The sequence below is a fragment of the Mus caroli genome, unplaced genomic scaffold (assembly GCF_978045245.1).
Source record: "Mus caroli unplaced genomic scaffold, Mus_caroli_1 scaffold_1, whole genome shotgun sequence".
Lineage (NCBI taxonomy): Eukaryota > Metazoa > Chordata > Mammalia > Rodentia > Muridae > Mus > Mus caroli.
Genome location: NW_028227256.1, coordinates 146,895,132 through 146,918,855, shown reverse-complemented (window position 1 = coordinate 146,918,855; position 23,724 = coordinate 146,895,132). Strand labels below are relative to the sequence as shown.

At 38.4% G+C, this 23,724-nt stretch overlaps 1 non-coding gene across 1 annotated transcript; it reads left to right on the top strand.

Moving 5' to 3' along the window:
* The first annotated feature begins 21,095 nt into the window (after positions 1-21,095).
* LOC115032388 (U6 spliceosomal RNA) lies at positions 21,096-21,201 on the top strand. The gene has a single exon (XR_003838066.1). It is a non-coding gene; the product is annotated as a U6 spliceosomal RNA (small nuclear RNA).
* Positions 21,202-23,724: the final 2,523 nt, after the last annotated feature.

Sequence of the window (23,724 nt, the reverse complement as noted above, 5' to 3'; positions counted from 1 at the left end):
CCAGAGATGACAAGTTCTAATCTCAGACATCCCAGATGCTGCTGGATGTCATAGAAGAGCTGAGAATGGGTGGGGATCCAGGGGGGTAGCTAAGTCAGTCCTGGGGCCAAAGGGAGGAGGGTCAGGGGGAGAAGGCACTGGGTGGTTCCCACACAGGTGAGAGTCTTTGGTCTGGCCTAACAGATGGAAAGGCTGGGAGGCCTTCCAGGGGAGATTAGATGTGGCTCTTTAGGGAAAGGTCTATTCCATTGTTCTAGCACAATGGGTCTTGATAAGCAGAGATGTCCATGGTTTTAAGGTGTTTATTGTAGAAAGGCAGATAGAGGGAGTGGAGAATAAGAAGCTGGCCATGGCCTTGTAGAGAGAGGGGAGAAGGGAGGGGGAGAGAGGGGGGAGAGAGGGAACAAGAGAACTAGAGAGAAAGCAAGGAAGAGAAGAGAAGAGGAGAGAGGAGAGAGAGAGAGAGAGAGGAGGGGCCAAGCAGACCCTTTTATAGTGGGTTGGGCTACTTTGCTGTTGCAGGGTAACTGTGAGGAGGAGCATGCCTCCTGACTATTTCCAGGTAACTGTGGGGTAGGAGTCTGGACGGCCTACTTGACTGATGGCTATAGAATGATGGAGTTGAGGGCTCATGGTGTCAGGTGTTTGTGTCTGGGGGCATAACTCACTGTTCTGTCCCTTGTAGAATTTTCTACTGGGTCTCCAGATTAAGCCTGGCTTGACCAGAACATAGACTGCCTTTCGCTGTCTCACACCTTTCTAAATCATTTTATAAACTCAATGAATTTCATTAGTGTTGTTTACAAGAGAGTTGAAGAAGTTGTTTTTGTTTGTTTGTTTGTTTGTTTGTTTTTACAGGAGCAGGGGCTTCACAACTGAAGGAAAAGACTTCTTCTCTCCTCAGCAACAACTAACTATGTAACAATTAACAGCAAGGGGTAGGGTCCCTTGTGTTCTTTTACCTTTGATGATAGTGTTGACTGAAAGACTAATTCTTGTGTAAGCAATCAGCTACTGTGACTTCATGAGAGCAAGTGCAATAGTCACACTCAGAAGTCAGCATTCCATACTGCCACTTCTATTTCCTTAGCTTTTTCACTCTTTATATCCTTTCTTCCATGATATTCTTTGAATCTTGAAGTGGGTGATATCGATGTCCAATTTATTTTTACAGAAAAATTAAAGTATAGATTATTATTGTTGGTGCTGGTGCTGGTAATGATGGTGGTGATAGTGCTGGTGACAGTATTTGTGTGTGGATTCCAGAGCACAAACTCTGATCTCAATTAACCTGAGATCAGAGTTTATGCTTGGGCTAATATCTGGCATCTAACATAGTAGCCCAAGCCAAGATCATGATCTTAGCTTGGGCAAACATTTGGCTCTCTAGAACAGCCATTCATTATCCAGAACTAACATTTTGTAATGATCTATAAAAGCCTTTCAGTATCAAGTGGCTTAGTAGGCAACTAGCTTCTAACAATCCAAAAGCTAAGAATGTTACCAGGTAGCATCTTGTGCCTATAGAAAAGCTTACCCATCTCAATGTACCTGGCTCTTTGGTGTACTCAACAATGCATTTTAAACTTGCATTGATTCATGATGTCTTCTGTTCCATAAAAGTAGAAAAACATGCCTCAAAATGAAATTTTGGATAAACTAAGTCTGTGATCCCAACCATGATTGCTCAAGTGGCTAAAAAAAAAAATAATGTATCTCTTTAAGATGAGAGTGAGGGATGGGGTTGGCATCCCAGAGTCACAACTCTGAACCACAATTGTTCCTGTCTGAAAGAATTACAGGGATGGAAATGGAGAGGAGCCTGAGGAAAAGAATTGTCCAGCAACAGGCCCAAAATGGGATCTAGCTCAAGGGGAGATCCCAAGGCTGACACTATTACTGAGGCTATGGAGTGCTCACAGAAAGGGACCTAGCATGACTGCCTTTTGAAAGACCCAACAAGCAGCTAAAAGAGTCAGATGCAGATATTTGCACCCAAACAATGGACAGAAGCAGCTGAACCCTGTTGTTGAATTAGGGAAGGCTGAATGAAGCTGAGGATAAGGGTGATCCTGTATGAGGACCAGCAGTCTCAATTAACCTGGACCCCAGAGATCTCTCAGATACTGGAATGCTAACCAGGCAGCACAAACATATAGCAGAGAACTGCCAGGTCTGGGTTTAGTCAGAGAAGATGCACCTAACCCTCAAGAGACTGGAGTTTAGAGGTCAGGTGGGGTGGGAAGGATGGGGACATCCACGTGGAGACAGGTGGGTGGGGAGGAGGTATGGGATGGGAATGGGTGATAAAATATGGAGTGTAAAAAAGTAAATTAACTAATAAAAAAAAACAAAAAGAAAAAAAAAGATGAGAGCTGTGGTTTTGCATCAACATGAGTGACTGTTCTTTGAGCCAAGTGATTGCTATTTTGGTGAATTCAACTGTACCCCTATGCAAAGGAAGATGCCAGTTGGGCTCATTCACATCACTTCTGGAGAGGTCGGGGTGAAGCAGGGGTCATGAGATCTTTACCTGATTATCTGACTACTTTTTATCACCTGTTGTATACAACTAAGCCTTATTTGCATGTGGCCTCAGGGGAGAGGCCAACAAATGGTAAGGGAAACGAGAGGAAGGGAGGCTGTATCTATGTGGCTAGAAGATGCATCCATGTTGAAGTAGACATTAAATTTGTAAGAATATTGTCTTTTTAAAAAGCATTTAAAAACTGTACATGGATACATCCTTTTGATCCATTTTCCTCTCTATTCCTAGGCCCTCAATTCTTTCCTTACCATCTGCACAAATTTTTTCCTCTCAATTTCCCAATTTTATGTTCTCTCTCTCTCTCCCTCCCTCCTTCCTTCCCTACCTACCTCCATCCCTCACTTCTTTGAAATACCTGCTGACAATGAACAAAGTATGGCTGTTCATCCAAGTTGCTCATTCTGGAGACCCTGACTGGTCATGTGAGTCTGTAGTCAGTCATCACTGACCACTGCACAAAGAAACAACTCAGACCAAAGCTGAAAGTCTCACTTCTCTATGGGCATGAACAGTGTTGATTAGAAGGCAGTTTGATTCCTGTGCATTTAGCATTGATGTCCCCCGTGCCTTACTTGTCTATCTTCCTTCTCTTTCTCATTGGATCTCTCCGTGTTCCTTTCCTCATCCTGATGCCATTCTTCTATATAGTGTTGCTCTTTACCTTCTTGCAAGTTTGAACCAGACCCTTTGCTACATTTTGACCAAAGGCCAGATCTTCATTTCCGTTGTTTGCTCCCATGTGTGCTGGCTTCCTTTCTTCACCTCAGGCTCTGCTTCCTTCGGACCCCCAGAAGCAGCTCTTTTCCTTCAGGTCATTTTATGTTATCTTTTGTATTCATTGTGGGGCCCCAGGGCTAATTCTTTCATTATGTTTAAACAGAGGACTTTGTTCAGGTGTATCAAGGTTTAGAAAACAATCATTTTCTGTTTGATTGCTTGGTACTTTCACCAAGCAATCAAACAGAAAATGTATTCCACATTATAACATTTTTCCTCTTGTCCAATAGAACTACCATCTTTGTTATGGTTAATATTTATCCTCTCTTCTTTGTTTTATTCATAAATCTCACATTTCACATTTAAGAGTATATGTTTACCACAGTAGCTGGCAACATGAACCTGGGAGATCAGGGCCTAAAAATGAGGTAGACTAATGTCTCATGCAATAGTCAACTTAATTCAGAGCATCAGGCAATTTAGACTCTCAAGGCTAAGAAGAATCACGTGGATAAGGTGTTTGATTGAACAAAGACAAGCCACATGTAGTAAAAGCATGTTTTTATAGAGACCTTATGAATAACAACAACTGAAGTAAACCACTCCTATCAGCTATACCTGGGAGGAGCATGAAAACACAGTGCAAGGACAATTCTGTTTTGAAGGAACTGAGGTCAGAAGACTCTTTGCTTTCTGGGATTTTTCTCAGAAGCACTCAGAATCTTCACATGACACCATTTTTGGACTGTGTTCCAACAGATACAGTTGGGATTCCTCTTTGTAATTTAAAGCTCCCTTCTGGAACTTGTGTGGTTAGGAGTTCCAACATTTCATTTCTTCTGGGAGCCTGCTCTGTTGTGTTTGGCACATCAGAGAGAGTGCATTATGAGCTTGAGTCAAGCAGTCAGCGATGACTTTGGAATGTATCCTCGCCTACCTTGGCTGTGTATCACTGTTTATTCTGTAACATAGCAATATGCATATTATTGAAGGTCAACAAGCATAGTGATTTTCTCACAGGTGACTTCATGGTTTTTTATATATTTTTTTATTTTATTTTTTTTTTGGTTTACAAAAATATGAACAAGTCATGACTTTAACTAATGGGATTCCTATTGCATTTTCTATTTCTACCTCATGACATAGTAACTCCTATTATTCACTTTACTTTTGTCATAAATATATTTCTTTTGTATTATTTTTATCCGCTTGTACTTTTTAGCGCATTCCAATTTCTACCATATTACTATTACCAAATTAATTCATACCATATGTGTCCCAAGTGAAATAGTATAATCTGGCTCTGAACAACATTTTAATACACAAGACAGTATTAAGACAGATAAGACAGAAATAAAATAATTAAAGTTAGCTTTCACCAAAATGAGGTTCATTAAGTTACAGTTTGCTGTTCTCAGAAGTAAGAACATGCAAGTGGATAGAGGAAGGCAGATGCTTCATGGCGAAAGGCCAACCCTGAGTAGGTATTAAGACAAGTGCTAGGTTATTTTATAGACAGGAGGGACGATGTTCCTGATGGATATAATTACATGAATCTGTAGAGTACTAAGTCACAGAGCTATAAACCTTAATCATTTAGCATTTTTGAAGAAGCACAAGCTGGACATGTTGTAGAAGTGACATGGATAAAAGGAGGTTGTAAAACATCTTGTATCACACTACAAAGACTATTTTATAGGTGAGAGAATCTGTTAAAGGCAAATGTACTTATGTGAAATTTGGTCAGAAAGAAAAATATGTGATCACTGCCAAGGCTAAGAGTTGAGGGTTGCAATACATGAATCTATCAGGTTAGTTATAAGACTGATGTTGAAGAGAGACGTAGGGAGGGACTTCTCAATAATATTGGAAATGGAAACAGAACAGAAAATCTTCTTCCATGATCAAAGAGAGTCCTAGGAAGGAGAAGGGAGTCTGAGACTGTGGCAGAGTTCATGACCTGGTGGTGATCTGCCACTCAAGGTAGATACCTGAGGTGACAGAGCAGTTTATTTTGCATGGTAGCCTTATGCATTATTTGCACTGGAAACACAGAATCTCTTCATAATCCTGAACTGTAAAGCTCTTTGCTTTCATAAGCCATGTTTTAGTTTTGTATGTGAACATCCTATCTTTTATGTAAGAAATACAGGTTTACATTCCACTGAGGTACCCAGCTACTGTCCCAAGTGGTTGTTACATATTGACTTTGATTCACAGAAGCTACAATCCTCAGAATGTTACAATTATAAGTTACTTTGCAAATACACATATTTTTACATAAGGGTTGATACATGGAACCAAAATTTTGGTGACTTTTTATGATAGCTATAATTTATTATGTTTCTATAATTATCTTTGTTGGGGGTTTCTATTGCTGTGATAAACCACTGTTACCAAAAGCAAATTGGCAAAGAGTTTATTTCATTTTCACTTCACATCACAGTCTATCATCACTTTAAAAAGCTGGGGCAAGAACTCCACCAAACCCAGACACTATTGCATATGCCAGCAAGATTTTGTTGACAGGACCCTGACATAGTTCTCTCTTGTGAGGCTATGCCAATGCCTGGCAAATACAGAAGTGGATGCTCACAGTCATCTATTGGCTGGAACACAGGGCCCCTAATGAAGAAGCTAGAGAAAGTACCCAAGGAGCTAAAGGAGTCTGCAACCCTATAGGAGTAACAATAATATGAACTAACCAGAACTCCCCAGAGCTGTGTCTCTAGTTACATATGTAGCAGAGGATGGGCAGTCAGCCATCAATGGGAAGAGAGGCCCTAGGTCTTGGGAAGATCATATGCCCCAGTACAGGGGAATGCCAGGACCAGGAAGCAGGAGTGGTTGGGTTTGGGAGCAGGGCAGGTGGAGGGTATAGGGGGCTTTGGGGATAGCATTGGAAATGTAAATGAAGAAAATATCTAATAAAAATGCCTAATAAAAAGAAATAAATCTAGAAGCAGGAACTGAAGCAGTCCTGGAAGAGTGCTGATTATAGGTTTGCCTCTAATATTTGTTTTGTCTGCTTCTTATATGATACAGGATCACCAACCTAGGTGTGCTACTGATTCCTGTGGGCTGGGCCAACTGATATCAATCATTAATCAAGAAAATAGCCTCTAGATTTGCCTACAGACCATCCTCTGTAGGCATTTTCTCAATTGTTCCTATTCTAAATTAACTTTAGCTTTTAGCACAACTGTCCACTTGTCAACATGACAAATGTCAATTATTAAACCATAACTTTTCTTTCTTGTTTATCAAAAAAATCCAATATTAGTATCAATAGTGCAAATGTAAACTGTGTTCCATTTTTAAAGGAGTCCCATAGATTTAAAAATTCAAGCACTCTAAAACGTCTCTTTAAAATATCCATTGCTTTTTCAAAGGTTAATGTTGATCTCTAAAATATGAAATTTCTCATTCAATTCCCACACATCACAACTTTGAATGCCTGTAAAATACATAATACTTTCTTACTACAAAATGCAAGAGCCAGGGCACAGTCAAAATCATACCAAAGCAAACCCAACATTCAACAGTGTAAAAAGTTCAGTTCTGGATGTTTGAGACCAGTTCATCATCCTCTGGCTCCACAGGCCTTGCAGCTCCATTTCTTGACTCTTTGACTCCCAAGCTCCACAATAGCTCATTAAGCATTGGACACTCAGGAGCTCTTCGAACTCAAAGTTCCAAACTACTTCACAGTCCTCCTCAAACTTGCTGAGGTTGGTGTAGCACCCCATTCTTGGTGCCAATACCTATTTTAATTAGTTTTTTTTTATTACTCAGACAAAGCACTGTCACTAAAAGCAACTTGGAGAGGAAAAGACTTCTCTGCTTATATTTCCACATCCTAGTTCACTGTTGAAGAAAGTCAGGGCAGGAGCCCGGGGACATGAACTTAAGCACTGTCTAGAGGAGCCCTGCTTATTGGCTTGCTCATTAGAGATCAATGAATCTACCTTGTTATATAATTCAGAGCCACTAGCCCAGGTGTGACATCAACTACCATGTTTGTCCATATCAATCCTTAATTAAGAAATTGCCCTATAGATTTGCCTACATACAATCTGATGGAAACATTTTATCAAGTGAGATTTATCTTCCCAAATAACTCTAGCTTGTGTCAAGTTGAAAAAAAACTAATTACCCTGTCTCAAAGAATAACAATCTCCACAAACAAACAAACAAACAAACAAACAAACAAATAAAAACTCAAACTATTACAGTCACACAAACTGAATGAATGTTATGCTATATTAAACAAATTTATTCATAGTCTACATTCATGATTAACTCAGTATTTCAGATTTGTCTGTGTCTTTTGCAAAGGTGTTATGTCAACTTGAGAATATTATAAAAAAAAAAAAAAACCAAAACACTAATTCTTTGGTCCTCTGGCTCTTACAGTTTCTCTGCCTTCTTATCTGAGAGGTACAGGAATTGTGTTGTAGATGGATGCTTTGTAGGTAGGCTTCGCATGATCTCTGAATCATGCCCCCTTGTGGTCATTAGTAATATTCTACATTAGCTGTAAAGAGGAGCTTTTTAGATTAATGGAGACATTTACACTTTTCTGAGTGTATAATGATAAGCTTTAGAATGTAGGTAGGAATCACCGTGGTCTAGTAAAATGGTGGTAGTAGGTTCTTTTCTAAAATAATGACCTCACAAGTCCCAGGAAATTTGATATGTTTCTAGCATTAGGGATGGTGATTTCCCTCCTACTTAATGAAAAGTGGTGAGTTCCCTGTATCATACATATATATATTTGTGACTCTATGTATCTATCAATGTATCTATGTATCTATCTATCTATGTATCTATCTATAATCTATCTCTATGTATCTATGCATCTATATATCATCAATCTGCACCTATAATAATAAAAGAAAAAGAGGCCATCAATTTGATAGGGTATGGGTGGCATAGAAAGAGTTAGAAGGGGGAAAGGGGAGAAGGTAAATGAAGTAAAAATAATTTAATTAAAATATATTGAAATCTCATTCTCTTCAACTCTGAAACTTATACATGAATATATGATATAAGCTTTTTTATTTTTTAAACACTTAAAAATAGGTAGATAGAACATTTACTAATAGAGTCTTATGTACCTGAGCCAAGAAGAACCAAATTATATACTTATTTGTTTGGAATGCAATGTTTCCACTGCCCAAGGTGTGGTCCGTGGATATTACTTAGAGATTACTTTCAAAGTTCTTCAGATGCATTCTGGGTTCTGCCCGTGCACTCAAAGTTGACTTTTGGATTTCTTTCTTTTATTTTTTGTAAGCATTTCTCTTCTTTCTCTTTTTCCCAAAATTGAGCTCTGTGCTCAGATTCTCTCTCCAATATTTCCTTCCATGTGCTCAGAACACAGCTGGGATGGGTTCCTATTATTCAGTTATCACGAATGTACAATGCATACCAGCTTTTCTTCTTGCTAAATTATTATTCCTACTTTTGACAAAGTCCTCGAGGATCCATTTGTGCCAGTGCTTCCCTAACAATTGTTTACCTTTCTATCAATGAGCACAAAGAGCCTCACTCTCTCCCAGAAGACCCGAGGATATTTACTGCTCCTCAGTGTTCCCAAGAGCACCCTCTTTGCTCACAGCATTTATCAGCACATCCATTCTTGCAGCGCCTCCTCTAGTCCTCCTGTCCTGCCACAGATGTCTCTTCTCCCCCATATGCTTCATCTGTTCCCAATGTGATCCAGATGCTTTGAATTTCCTTCCAGGGAAACCCAGGATCTATAATAGGATCTTTATAAGCCATCCCCAGTGAGCCATCTTTCTGTGGTTTTGCCTGAGTCTGTTGTATTTTTCCCCAATGTGCTACAGGTGCATATGGCTCTTCTTGGTGCAGATGTGCAAAGCTTTCACCTTCTGTTCCTGTATCATGGCTGATTTATGTGTCCCTGGTATACTTTTCCACTTCCCATGGTGCCCGTATGTTTCCTCTCTTCATTGCACGCATCCATCAATATTCTTTCTTTAGGAGGTTACACTACTTTAGGGGAACATGAGACACCTCTACTTTCCCCAGTTCAGTCACACAAGGACTTTTGTCCTAATGTGCAAACTTGGGTTTTACTTTTTGGCACTGTAAGTCTTTTATAATCTGGACATTCCAAAGGGGTCACTACTGCTTTCCCTTTTTCAAAACACAATCTTTTGTTAATATCTCTTTTCACATTCATTATTGCATAAGACAAACAGCTATTCAGGATTCATGAGGAACAAGGCATAGCTCTTAATCCTGTTCTTTAGAACAAAGGAAAAGAAATGTGATTACTGAGAAGCAGAAAATGTCTCAGCTTTTGGATGAATGAAATTTTTCTCCTTTTCTTTTCTTTTCTTTCCTTTTCTTTCCTTTTCTTTTCTTCTCTTTCTTTTTTTTTCATTTTTCTTTTCTTTCTTTCCTTCCTTCCTTGTTTCCTTCCATTCTTTCTCTCTCTCTCTCTTTCTTTCTTCCTTTCCACACCAGATTTTATCCCGCCACCCTGTCCACCCTCCAACTGTTTCACATCCCATACCTCCTCCCCAATTCCCTGTCTCCATGTGGATGTCTTCACCCCCACCCTCCACCCCATCTGACCTCTAAACTCTCTGGGGCCTTCAGTCTCTGAAGGGTCAGGTGCAGCATTTCTGACTGAACATAGACCTGGCAGTCCTTTGCTATATATGTGTTGGGGGCCTCATATCAGCTGGTGTATGTTGCTTGCTTGGTGGTCCAGTGTTTGAGAGATCTCAGGGATCCTGATTAATTGAGATTACTGGTCTGTCCACGGGGTGGAACAGAATTTCTTATGTAACAATTTGTGTTTATAAGAACACATAACAATTCTATAGGTCTATAATTTACCCGATCTGAGGTTCTTTGTTGTCATAAACTAGCTAGGCTGACTTTTTTCATGGTGGACTGTTGGGAAAATTCAATTGTCTTTTCTCCTATGTTCCGTGGTGACATAGTCCTCACTATTCCTAGAGTCGTTTGCCTCTTAGTGAAACTCAGTTCTATGCAGGCCTATGAAGAGTCTGCCATGGTAAGTGTGGCTGAACTTCTTGCAGTAGTTGCTTACAGTTTTTCCTTAAATTATCATGGCACTGGTTTTTGCCCTCATGACAGTTCTAATGGGATAATTGTATATAAAAGAACTAGGCAGCATATCGGGTTGTGGTGGTATAATCCTTTTGTCTCAGCACTTGGGTAATGGTGACAGAATTTAAGACCAGCATTTTCACATGAGACCCTGGCTTGATAAGAAACAGAAATCAAATTATTCAATATGTCATGTTTATTCACCTCTGTGTTCATCTATCAGTTCTTCTACCAATTTGTCTCCATCCATAACAACAAGAGAACATAGTGGTCTTTCTCCTTTGGTTCAGGAACTATTGCTAAATAATTGTCCTCATTACCTTCAATGCTGCAAAGGGAACTTCTTTTCTCCTTAAGATTTCACAGAACTCCAGTTTCACAGGATCTTTTGCCTCTGTGTCTGGCAAGGATTTAAATAAAAGAAATAACTGGCTACATGTTTTTCATTCTGGCTGATACTTAATACTTCTTTTTCAGACCATGTGACCTTTAGTGTTTTCCTACATGAGGATTAAAATAGTATACTGTTTACATTTCTGTTATTATGTCTAAAGCATATTGTTCATGCAGGACTAGGGATAGAATTGAAGCTCTTACACACATCAGGCAAGAACTCTGACACTGAAATGTATTCATAGTTTTTTCCTGCTTTTACTTTTGGGACAGGATCCTACTCACATGCCTAGGCTGACTTCGTCTAGCTTTGTTGCTCAAACATGTCTTGAACCTTCTATCCTCCTCCCTTGGTTTCTTGAGTAGATGGGATTACAAGCCCGTTCCATTAAATCCTCTGTTCTTCATTTAAGTATTCATCCTCTGAATATTTATTGCACACATAGAATGTGTTAGGAAGTATTTCTGGCAGTTTAATATAGAAATGAAGAGGTTTGCCTCCATAAATCTTAGTCTTAGATAAGGAGGCAAAAAATAAGCTAAGAGTAAAGCAAGCATAGGTCACAGTAATGAGAGTGGGAGGTTCCACTGGGAGGAATGCAGAAAGAAGTGGTGATGAGAAACACAAGAATGTGTATTCCATTGTGTTGTTGAAGGAAAGAGACTCTAACTTATATAAGTCCAGAAAGTCCTCACCAGGACCGGGATATTTGCAGGGTAAGTAGAGTATGATGTTATAGGGGTGGAAAAAAAACTCAGAAGAAGGGAACAGAAACTGCAGTCGGGCATCCTGGGAACTTTGAGAAACAAAGTATGCAGACCTGATTGGGGTTCCATGGAGAAATGCTTTGGACGCCATTTTAAGTTTCATAAAATCTAGATTATGATCATCATTTTTATGAGCTGCTAAAGCGTGACTGGTTCTTATCATTTTCTAAGGATTTTGAACTTTCCCACAATTTTCCATTCATCCTGTCCCCCATCTCTCCCCGAGTTCTGTCCATCTTTCTTTATTTCCTTTCTCTTGTCCCCATGACATTGTTATTCTTCATATCACAATTTATGTTAATAACTATGACACTCCAGCCTCATTTATGAAGATTTCCTTCCTTTTGCCAAGTTAAGTCCTCATATCTCTAAGCTTATTTTGGACTATCATTTTTACACTTGTATATTATTCAATCTTCTTGTTGAGGGACATTCTCAGAATTGAACCTACGGATCTGGATAGGCGAGGCAATAATTGAGTCACTCACAATCATCACTCAATCTCAAATCACCTGAGAACATGGATACTTTAGTATTTGCTGTAGGATGACTTGAAGGGTCTTTTTATCTTCATGTCCTTCAGAACCACACTGTGATTTCTATTCATTTTTAGCTCCCTGATGATCTAATCACACAACATACATTACATTCTTTTCGTGGGCAATATCTTCTGCTTATAATTTTTTAAAGGTAGCTTCTTCAGAGAATGGTACCTTTCTCCTCTTTCTTTTCATGAGTTAACTTCTCTCTGATATGAGGCAGCATACTCTCATTTGCCTCCTATTTTAACTTTGACTTTGTTTCCCTTCCATTTTCCTCCCAACTCAGGGACACCTTGACTTGCACTTGTCAGACTCGAATTGCATCCTCTATTGTTGGCTTTTGGCTATGACAAGAACAAGGTGAGTCCGTAAGTTCTGATAGGAAAAGCTGGCGATGATTCTCTAGAGGGTGTACACTCCATTGTACACAATGAAACAAAGGTGGCACGTATGGAATCATAACCATGCTGTCATCCTTCTCATGTGCATAGGCTATAAATAGTTTCCTCTATAGAACAGTGATAGTAATCATAAACTCATAAGAAGTGTGTTATAATAAATCTGCACCTTCTATGAATTAAATGATTTCACAATCATTTAATTTTCCTGTGTGGGAAATTTCTGGAGAAATCTAGGACTCCTCTGTTTCCTCATGGTCTAATCAGCTTCTGTCCTGATAATACATGTAACTTGATAGGAACACACACTGTCTTATGTAGATGTACCCATATTTATATTTAATTGACTCTTCTAGATGGATCTGAACCTAAGTAAGGAATCATCTCTTTATTTTTTTTTTTTTTTTTTGAAATCCACAGTGACATTTAAAGCAACATGTCTCTGAAAGTCAGTGCTCAGTAATACATTCTAAAGCACTTATAGAACATAATTCTCTTTACTAACCTTTACAAATATTCTATTTACCTCACGACTCACACTGGAATCCTTCATGTATCATCTTATATAATTCTGTAATTTTCTTTTCTGAATAGTATTTATTTGTTCATTGTTCTAAGGATATAACCTAAAGCCATGCATTCCAGGCAAGCACTTTAGCAGAGAGTTCTATCCATAGTCCCATTTGTAACCTCTAATTTTGAGATAGGATCTCACTAAGTTGTCAATGCTAGTCTTAAACTCTCTGCAGCTGAGGGAATATTGAATTTGGCATCTTGCCGCTGCTTCCCAAGCAGTAAAGATTATAGGTTGCTATAGTAGGCCTGGCTTAATTTCTACTGAAAGTAGATTTCTACCTTGAATTTAATTTCTAGGCTATGATATATGTTTCCTACTTTTACAGTGGTACCCCTATCTTCAAGTACTCAAAGATATATGTGCATTCATTGCTGAACATTTGGTATTACAGGGTTAGCTTATTTCTTATGATTTTGTGATTTTTTAAGTGTTTTCCCAAGTTGGTTCTTATAAAACATATTATGGCCATTCATTTCTTTATGAAAAAAGAAATTTGAGTTTTCAGAAGAGGTTCTGGACTTTTGTGCTTATTTTTTGTGTGAATTTTCCATCTCACCATTGATTCTGGTTTTTTTTTTCTTCATTGTGAGGAGATGCTCTTACACGAAAATTGGTGGCCTTTTGTTATGAAGGTTGTAAAAGCATGTGTTTTAAAGTACCCTTTATATTTCCTCATCATAATAGTTTATACAGAAAAACTATATTGGTTCAATCTGTGGAATTATTTTTCCACATGGACACAGAAAATGTATTATACCTGAAATGTATTAACAATCGCTGTATTTTTTTATCTTTGTGTATTTTAAATGTAAATATTTATTACCCCATCAGTAAGTTGGATATATAATTGGAGAGAAAAAACTATCTCCTTAACCAGAAATGGCTCCTACTTTTCTTTAGTCCACAATTCTTCACAGGTCTGTTTAACATATTAAGCTGCATAGAAGTCTGTTCTGTTGAGTACTCAGATGTATTAAAATAGTTACAGTGTACTTTTTTCTTTTGTTTATATTTTGCTTATTTAACTCAACTTTCTCTAGTAAGCTTATGTCCCCCATCTAAAATGCAGATGTCTTTTGGCATTTACATGGGAAGCTATGTTTCTGCATTCTTGCACTCTTTGTCTTTCTCTGTTGCAGAGAACATCATACTTGACTAGAGTTAGAAGACAGCTTCCCTTTTCCATCCTCATGTCTAAGGAGGTCCTCTGCATTCTATACACCGTCATTTCTGCTTACCTTTCCTTAAGCTCCTCTGTCCCTCTACACGATTCACTGCATATACTATATGTGTTGCATCTATCTCGACTTTTCTTAAAACTCTGAAATATCAGTTCTGCTAATCTGAGACATAAATTGTTGTTCAGTTTTCATTTCTTTCTCCAGGCCTCTTGCTTTTTCTTTGTCTGTGCTGTGATTTCACCTTCACTGCCTTGGAGTCCAGTTTCACCCTCGTTAGCACTGTTTTGGAGGTTAACAGCCTGGCTTTGCCCATGTTGGATGTCTGACTGCTTGCTTGATTTTCAAAGAACTATAATTTCTTTGACATCTGAATCACTGTAACTACATTCTCATTTTGGGTGGCAAGAGTGCTGTCATTTCTGTCTCCTTCTATCTCACTTTGGTTTCTAGCTCTACAAACTCCCCTAGGGTTAGCACAAGTCCCTTTACGTTTCTAGGCACTTCACTCTACTTCAGTTTCTAGCCTAGGCATATCTATAATCTTTCTCTTTACAGTCAACTCTTATGATTTAAAATTGTTTCCTTTTGCTTCTCTTCAGGTGTGTTTACTTTTGTTCTTTACACCCTCGAGAGAAATGGGTTTCTCTTCTCTATCCAGTTCTCCCTATTTTGTATTTCATTCTTCAGTAAATGATGTTTTTGCCCTTACTTTCTCACTTCAGTTCTTGCTTACTTACTTTTTTTTATCTGTACAGTGAAATCTCATCTCTCACATCTCAATTTTCTTTTTATGCTGTGTCTCTTGCCACCTTGTATCTGGGGACTGTTTTGTTCTGTAATCCTGTACTTGTTGCTTCAATAAAGTTGAATAATCTTTGCTTTTGACAAACAATTTGCTATTCCTTTGAGAACACAGTAAACACTCTTGTTTTGTGTTCAATTTTTAAAGTGAGTGGTCAGTCTGCTCTTGTTTTTGATTCCTATAAAGCTTTTTTATTCCTTAGACTTTAGTTTCTTTGATCTGTTATATTTTGCTTCCCAGTATTATTTATAGGACTTGTATATTTTATTTGTAAGTGGCTGAAGCATTTATCTTCTTATAGATCCCATGTATATTAATATTTTATGCTTTAAAAACTAAATTGCCTTGGTAAAGTAAAAAAAAGTATTTCAATGTATATTTTCTGAAGAGTTACTTTTAAACAACATATTAAGAACTAAAGGGGATGCATAAAAAGTTCTGGAATCAGATCAATCTGGACCAGGTCAGTTAGAAAGGATTTGGGGAAAATGTAAGATTGAATTAATTAAGTGATCTTGAGAGACCTGCTGGGTTTTAGATTGTTTAAGAAAATACCAAATACCACAATCTGTCCCTCTGGTTCAAGTAGAGTGCTTCAGTTCGGGAGATAAACCAAAGTAACGTGAGTCAAAGACTGTAAGACTGACAATCACTAGTAAATTATACCCCATTTGTTTCAATATAGAGAAAGTTAAACTGAAAATGACCCTTAGAAGCTTTTTAGCAAGAAGAATCTTGATGAAGGTTTGTTGCAATAAACCCTAAGATATCTAATGTGTTATTCTCCCTTCTATTACCAGGATTTCTCTTAATTTTTATATCTTTGTCATCCTGCCTTAATTTTAATCTCTTACATTCAATTTATAGTAGATTCTGTAACCATCCAATCTGAATAAATAATAGAATTCATTAAAATGTTGTGTGATATAATATAAATAAACTGTCTATATTCTAGGAGTTACAGGCTTATTTGGTATCCCTGGAATGCTCTCCTCATGGTAGCATTAGTGGTTGCTGAACAGCAAGAGAGGCCTGAGATAGCATGTTGACTCTGCTTGACATAAGGGGATCTTTCCTGGGCATTGTCATGCTGTAACATTTTTTTTTTTTTTTAGTTTCTATAACCATATCTGAAAAGACCCCTAGTCTTTAGAAATGACAAGTTTGTGTTACTCAGTTATAACTAGAAAGTTGACTTTGACATTTATGTAGGAGCAAATAACAGCTAATTTTGAGAAGGTATAAAAATAAAAACTAAAGTGAGAATATATAGTAGCTGCTGAGTTTTGCTGCTTGCTGGAGCTGGAACATGGTCCCCATGTTCTAACCAGCTTTCTCTTTTCCAGTTCCTTTATTGTCTAAGCTTGGCTTTCCTGGAACTTGCTCTGTACATTAACCTTAAATCAGAAGATCTGCACTGCTCTCCTGAATGCTAGGATTAAAGGAGTGTACCACCATGCCTAGACTTAAGGTTTTCTTAATCTGGAACTTGCTCTGTCCTAGGCTGGCCTTGAACACAAGAGATCTGCTTGCCTCTATCTACTGGGATTAAAGGCTTATACTATTATTACTGGTCCTAAATTCATCTGGATGGGATCTTGGTCCAAAATCATCAGTCCCTTAATCTGCTATCTCATATATACATATAATTCAGCTCCATTCCACCTCCTCATACTCTTCATGAGACTAAACCACAGCACAGAGTCCAAACTGGGTTGTTTTGAGACTACTTTGTCAATGCAATTAATTTGACTCTCTTCATGTTAGTCTCAGGCACACTCTTCAGACACGGGCAAAACCAAGCCATATTCTTTATCAAAATGTCACATAAAACAGTCTCTAGGTCACATACTGAAATTCTTCTCTACTGAAACCTCGTGGGCCAGGTCTGCAAAATTCAAATCACTCTCAGAAATGAAGACTTCTTTATTCCTTCTAGGATGGCCCATTAATCCACACTTAAAGCATTCCACTGATTTCCAAACCCAAATTCCCCAAATCCACATTCTTCTTAACAAAAGCATGGTCAGACCTATCACAGCAATAACCCAGTCCCTCATACCAACTTCTATCTTTGTTAGGGTTTTATTGCTGTGAACAGACGCCATGAACAAGGCAAGTTTTAATTGGTTGGTGTACAGGTTCAGAGGTTCAGTTCATTATCATCAAAGTGGGAACATGGTAGTGCCCAGGAAGGCATATAGTGCAGGCAGAGTTGAGAGTTCAAAATCTTGTTCTGAAGGCAAACAGAAGACTGACTTCCAGGCAGCTAGGACAAGAGTCTTAAAGCCAGTGCCCACAGTGATAACCCCCTGTTTACAAGGCCACACCCACTCCAACCTAATAGTGCTACTCCCTAGGCCAAGCATATTCAAACCATCACAATTCTAAAGCAGGAACAAATTTTCAATAGACAATTTTCAATTTTCATGTTCAGTGTGCTGGATTTAGGAACCACTTTGGATGGTCAAATGAGCAATTAGCTAGGCATTTATGTTTTATTGATGGGTGATAGCTTAAACCTAGCAGAAAGAGAATTTTTTTTTGAGTAGATGTCAGTGCTATGCAGACCTGAGGACTTAGGAGGAAGGATAAAGAGGGGCAGAACTCTGTGAAATACTATCATAGCAGGTACCTTAAGAGTGAAATGCAGAAGAGCAAGGCAGTGACAAAGTGCTCCACCATGGATGCTGGGGTCCAGTTTTCAAAGCAGAACAATAAGAGATTTTACCTTACTGTGAACTAACAAGGTGGACTGTTGTGGATTCAAAGATGCTGAGAGGAGATTTGAGGTTCTTGAGTCAGAACCAGAGGTCTGCAGCTACATGTACCTGGGTCGGTCCACACTGGGCAGGGGCTGTGAAATTTGGCTCTGTGTAAATGCTGCCCACAGCTAGTTAGTATCTTAGATCTAGACATCAGAGCTGGAGATCCCAGTGTTTTATTTACTTTTTAAAAAAATTTATTTTATAAGGAAGAGTTTTTTGCCTTCATGCATGTATGTGCACTACATGTGTGGCTGGTTATGGAGGCCTGAGAAGCATACCAAATCATGTAGAACTGGAGTTAGAAATGATCATGTTTATTTTTTCCTTGTACTTTTTAAAAAAATATTTATTTATTTTTTATTAGATATTTTCTTTATATACATTTCAAGTGCTATCCTGAAAGTTCCCTATACCATCCCTCCGCCCTGCTCCCAATCGTGTGTACCATAGTTCTGGTGGATACTAGGCCTGCTTCCTCTTCAAAAGCAACAAGGGCTTTTAGTTGCTTAGCCATCTCTTCCACTCCTGTCCCAGTGTTTCAGATAGTCTTCCACCAAAGTTTACAAACACCCTGGGAGAAAATAGTGTGTTCATTTTAATGTTCAACAATTACTATATCATTTGTCTTGCAGGAGTCTTTCAGTTATTAGAAAATACAATGTTTAAAAATCATTGAAAAGATAGTTTAAAATAAAAGGTTATCATAGATTCTGCTCTTCTCATGCACATAATATGAACAATCCCTAAAGGCTTGTCTTTATGGAGGAAGAGAATTATAAACCAAACTAACATTTATTCAACACACATTCTGTGCTGTACAAGAAATCATTTCTCTAATTTGGTCACCAAAACAACTTTATTGTGAAAGTCCTTCATAGTTTTAAGTTTGCACATGAAGTGAGATAGCAGAAGTTAACCAACCCATCTACAAGCACACATCAAGTTGTCCTAAAGTCCTGATTTGAACTGAGAAACTCTGTGTTTGAAGGTCTACCATGCTCTGACTTGGAGTTGAGGAGAAAGAGTTCTTTGAAAAGAAAGTGTTCTTTGGCTGCCTGTATGGAAGTGATAGTTATCAGGTTTTTTTTTTTGTTTTTGTTTTTTTTGTTTTTTTTTCTGAAAGTAATTTCAGTGGACCAAGGATCAGACTCAGAGGGGAATAAATTGCAAATATTTTGGGTGAGGTATTTATGCATTGGTAATGAGAATGAAGAAGCAATTTAGGTATGTTATTGCAAAGAAATGGTAAGATAAGAATCAGGAAAATAATTAAAATATACCTATGAAGAGTTATATTTGCTTATGTTTGGGAAAATATCTACTAAAAAGGTGATGGAGGGACAGTATAGGTTATTTGACATGAGGGAGAAAGAGAAATAGATGATATCATAGGTAAAATGGTTAAGGTAACCAGAGCAGTGTCACATGTGGCTCTGAAGGGCTCAGGAGAATCCCTTATCTGCCTTGTCTTTACTCTCTGACGTGGAGGGGAGGATTTTTGCCTAGGATTCAAATGCAGTTAAGTAAAAGGAGTTCTGATTTCTAATAGCAGTTATTTCCTGTAAAATAGGAAAGAGAAAAGGTAACGAATTTCCTGTGAGTTCACTTAGTGGGTTTTCAATTGATTTGCTAGTAGTAGAAAGATTTGGAAAATAAGGACACAAAAAAAACCATGGTTGATGTGGTGGGCCATGAAATCTCAATGCAGTGCATAATATAATTCATAACATACTTTAAAGCTGGCTTGCTCTGCTTCAACAGAATCTCCTAATACAATTTCTTTAGACAGACATACATAGACCTTCACAAGTAGGACTGACATTTTAGTAGTATGTTCTTTTTTTCTTTTCTTTTTATTGGATATTTTCTTTATTTTAATTTCAAATGTTATCCAATTTCCTAGTTTCCCCTTCAAAAATCCCCTATCCCTTCTCCCCTCCCCCTGCTCCCCAACCCATACTCTTGCTTCCTGGCCCTGGAATTCCTCTATACAGGGGCATAGAACCTTCACAGGACCAAGGGCCTCTCCTCCCATTGATGACTGACTAGGCCATCCTCTGCTACATATGCAGCTAGAGCCAGGAGTCCCACCATCTGTTTTCTTTGGTTGGTGGTTTAGTCCTAGGGAGCTCTAGGGTTACTGGTTAGTTTATATTGTTGTTCCTCCTATGGGGCTGCAAACCCCTTCAGCTCCTTGGGTACTTTCTCTAGCTCCTTCATTGGGGACCCTGTGCTCTGTTCCTAATGCACAATGTCTGTGTGCATCCACTTCTGTATTTGACAGGCACTGGAGGAGACAGGAGACAGCTATATCAAGCTCCTTTCAGAAAGCTCTTGTTGGCATCTGAAATAGTGTCAGTCTCTAGACAGTCATTCCTTCAGGCTCTGCTCCAAACTTTGTCTCTATAACTCCTTCCATGAGTATTTTGTACCCCCTTCTAAGAAGGATCAAAGTATCCACACTTTGGTCTTCCTACTTCTTGAATTTCATGTTTTTAAAAAATTGTACATTGGGTATTCTGAGCTTCTGGGCTAATAATCATTTGCCAGTGAGTGCATATCATGTGCGTTCTTTTGTGATTGGGTTATCTCATTTAGGATGATATCCTCCAGATCCATCCATTTGTCTAAGAATTTCATCAATTCATTGTTTTTAATAGCTGTGTAGTACTCCATTGTGTAAATGTACCACATTTTCTGTATCCATTTCTCTGTTGAGGGACATCTGGGTTCTTTCCATCTTCTGGCTATTATAAATAAGGCTGCTATGAACATAGTGGAGCATGTGTCCTTATTACAAGTTGGAGCATATTCTAGGTATATGCCCAGGAGTGGTATTGCTGGATCTTCCAGTAATACTATGTCGAATTTTCAGAGGAACTGGCAGACTGATTTCCAGAGTGGTTGTACTGCTTGCATTCTCCCCAGCAATGGAGGAGTGTTCCTCTTTTCCCACATCCTCGCCAGCATCTGCTGTCACCTGAGTAATCCTTGCCATTCTAACTTTGTTCTTAACACACATTGCTTTCTTCATAAGCCTGATGCTGCAACTCTGAAGAGCTGTAGAATACATAGATCTGCATTTTGGAACACTTAATACTGCTTAATATCAGTAGATCACCTGATTAACACATGTTTACAAATTTCTGTTGCTCAGGACACCTAGGAATCAAGACTCAATAATTCCACAGTGAATGCAGTTATTAATGCATGTTGTTATTTTGAAAGCATGTGAAAAACATACAGAAACAGATAATGCCCTCTTCTTGTTGCCTTTTTAACTGTAATGTCCTCACTTTGGCAGCATGCATACTAAAATTGGATGGATACAAAGAAGATTATTGTGTCTCTGCATAAGGAGGGCATGTAAATTCATGAGGTATTTCATAATTTAAAAATGTATTGCACTCATACTGAGAAAATAATATTTTCTATATCTTTACAAGTGACAATCACGTGCTAATGTGACTTGTATACCTATTGGGCAGGATCCAACGTTTTAGACTTTAGCACTAAGTTAGCTATTAACACCCACATATTTGTTCTGTGTTGACTGTGCAAGGCAATGTTTGTCCTCCAAAATAAATAGACAATTTTTGCCCTACAAAAACACCATGTTTTTGACAGTAATGTTCTGGTATCCAATGCTAACTCTATGAACTGTTTTTTGTTTGGTTGGTTTTTGTTTTTGTTTGTTTGTTTGTTTTTCAAGACAGGGTTTCTCTGTATAGCCCTGGCTATCCTGGAACTCACTTTGTAGACTAGACTGGCCTGGAACTCAGAAATTCGCCTACCTCTGCCTCCTGAAAGGTGTGCGCCACCACACCTGGCTTCTATGAATTGTTTTTAAGTAGTATTTTATGTGTTATCTGACATTGCTCTGTTTCCTTAGCAACTTAAAAGACTCTACATTTCCCCAGATTATTCTTAATTATTTATTTTTCAATTTTTATATTTATACATTTTAATTAAAACACTATTACATCAACTTCCCTTTTTGCTTCTCTTGATCCTTTACCAAGTCTCACCCCTCTAGCTCCTACCATGCTCCCCAATTCTCAAATTGATAATTTTTTTGTTTGTTATTGTTACACATATATGCATGTGTGCACAGTTATGCAGAAATACATAACTATGACCTCCCTAGACCATTTTTGTTGTTTGTGTGTATTTGATTTCAGTGTTAAGCCCTTTGTATTGGATAAATAATTAGGTGGCTCATCCCCTGGAAAGACTAATTACCCGTCTTTCTGCAGGCTTTTGTTGCCTCTAGTTCTTTGTCCAGGGTTGGAACCCTGTTAAATTTTTCCCCTTCTGTGCTAGGATGTTTATCGATATTGCTACTTATTTTAGATCTTGTTTATGCTGCTGTTTCTCTGAGATACTTTTTCCCAGCAGATATTCTGGCATGCTGGCTCCGAAAATCTTCCCACCCATCCCCTCTTCATTCCCAGCAGTGACTCCTATTAACCACAACAGTGACCAGCATGACAAAATATCCAGGAAGGTACATAAGTGGCACTCATATGTTGGTAACCAACAGCTGTCTAAATTGAACTTAAAACCTATTCAACAAAATGGAAATCATCCCTGGTGGTAGCCACATTCCCAAGCTCCCAAGAACAATGAGTTCATACTTCTTCGAAGGGTCTATTACAACAACATTTCCAGACCAGCATGATTCTCAAGTACATTCTAAATCTTGGGCTTATTCCCACAGATAAGTGGAACTATTATTCCTCATCAGAGAAGCTTTTCTTCACAGTAAATGGTAAACTACAATTGGAGACAATGGAGAGATCCAGGGATTGTGGGGCGCCCAGCTATATCATACATAGTTCTTGCACCCAAGGCTCACAGACTATTGTGGGAAAGACTGTGGAAATCTTTTTAAGAGTCAGAATTCCCAGATTCTTTGTTGCAATGGCTTAACGTGACTGCAGACATAGGTTTGGAAGAAGGATTTATACAGAAAAGCATTGAAAATAGCCATAAGAATTTATTCTTTTATTAAAAATGTACTGATTGTTATAGTAAGTTCTTATTAGCAAGTCTTCAGAAGCTTAGAGTCTAAGTTCCTTTTTGTAGATTTCATTATCAGTCTTAGAAATTAATATTTAAATATTTGAGTTTAAAGATGGGCTGTCTGTGAAGAGAAGGCTCAAATGGATGAGGTGACACATTGTTCTTTTAAAGATCCCAGACCGGGTAGTTTACACCAACCTTTAACACTAGATCCTGGGGATCTGAACTCATGAATACACTGTGGATGACATCATAAAACATGACCCTGATAAAATGATATGCTTTACATCACAAGGTTATGTCCTCTCATTGGAGGCAGGCCAAGTGCTCTGACTACTCAGTGTGGTTGTACTACATCGTAGGCCCTGTCATAGTTAGAGTTTTATTGTTGTAAAGAGACACCATGACAATGGCAACTCTTATAAAAGGAAAACATTTAATTGAGGCTGACTTTCTGTTTTAGAAGTTCATCCCACTATCATTGTGACAGAAAGCATGGTGGCATGCAGCCAAACATGATACTGTGGAGGTAGCTGCGAGTTCTACATCCAGATCTGCAGACAGCAGGAAGAGAGAGTGAAGTTGGTAGTGGTTTGCTGAAACTGAAACCCCAAAGCCCACATCCAGTGACAAGCTTCCTCCATCAATGCCATACCTATGCTAGCAAGGCCATTCCTCCTAATAGTGCCACTTCTTATGTGTCTATGGGGGCCATTTTTATTCAAAACACCACAGGACCCTTGCTTATATATGAGGCATCTTGGACTATTGGTGTTGCAGGAGTTCCTGAAGTTCTCACTAGACTGTACTTGAGACAGTCTCTCCCCTAGCTGATATTGCTTCTGCTATTGAAGTACAGAGTTTAGTCTGAATACTGTTCACCAGTCAACTT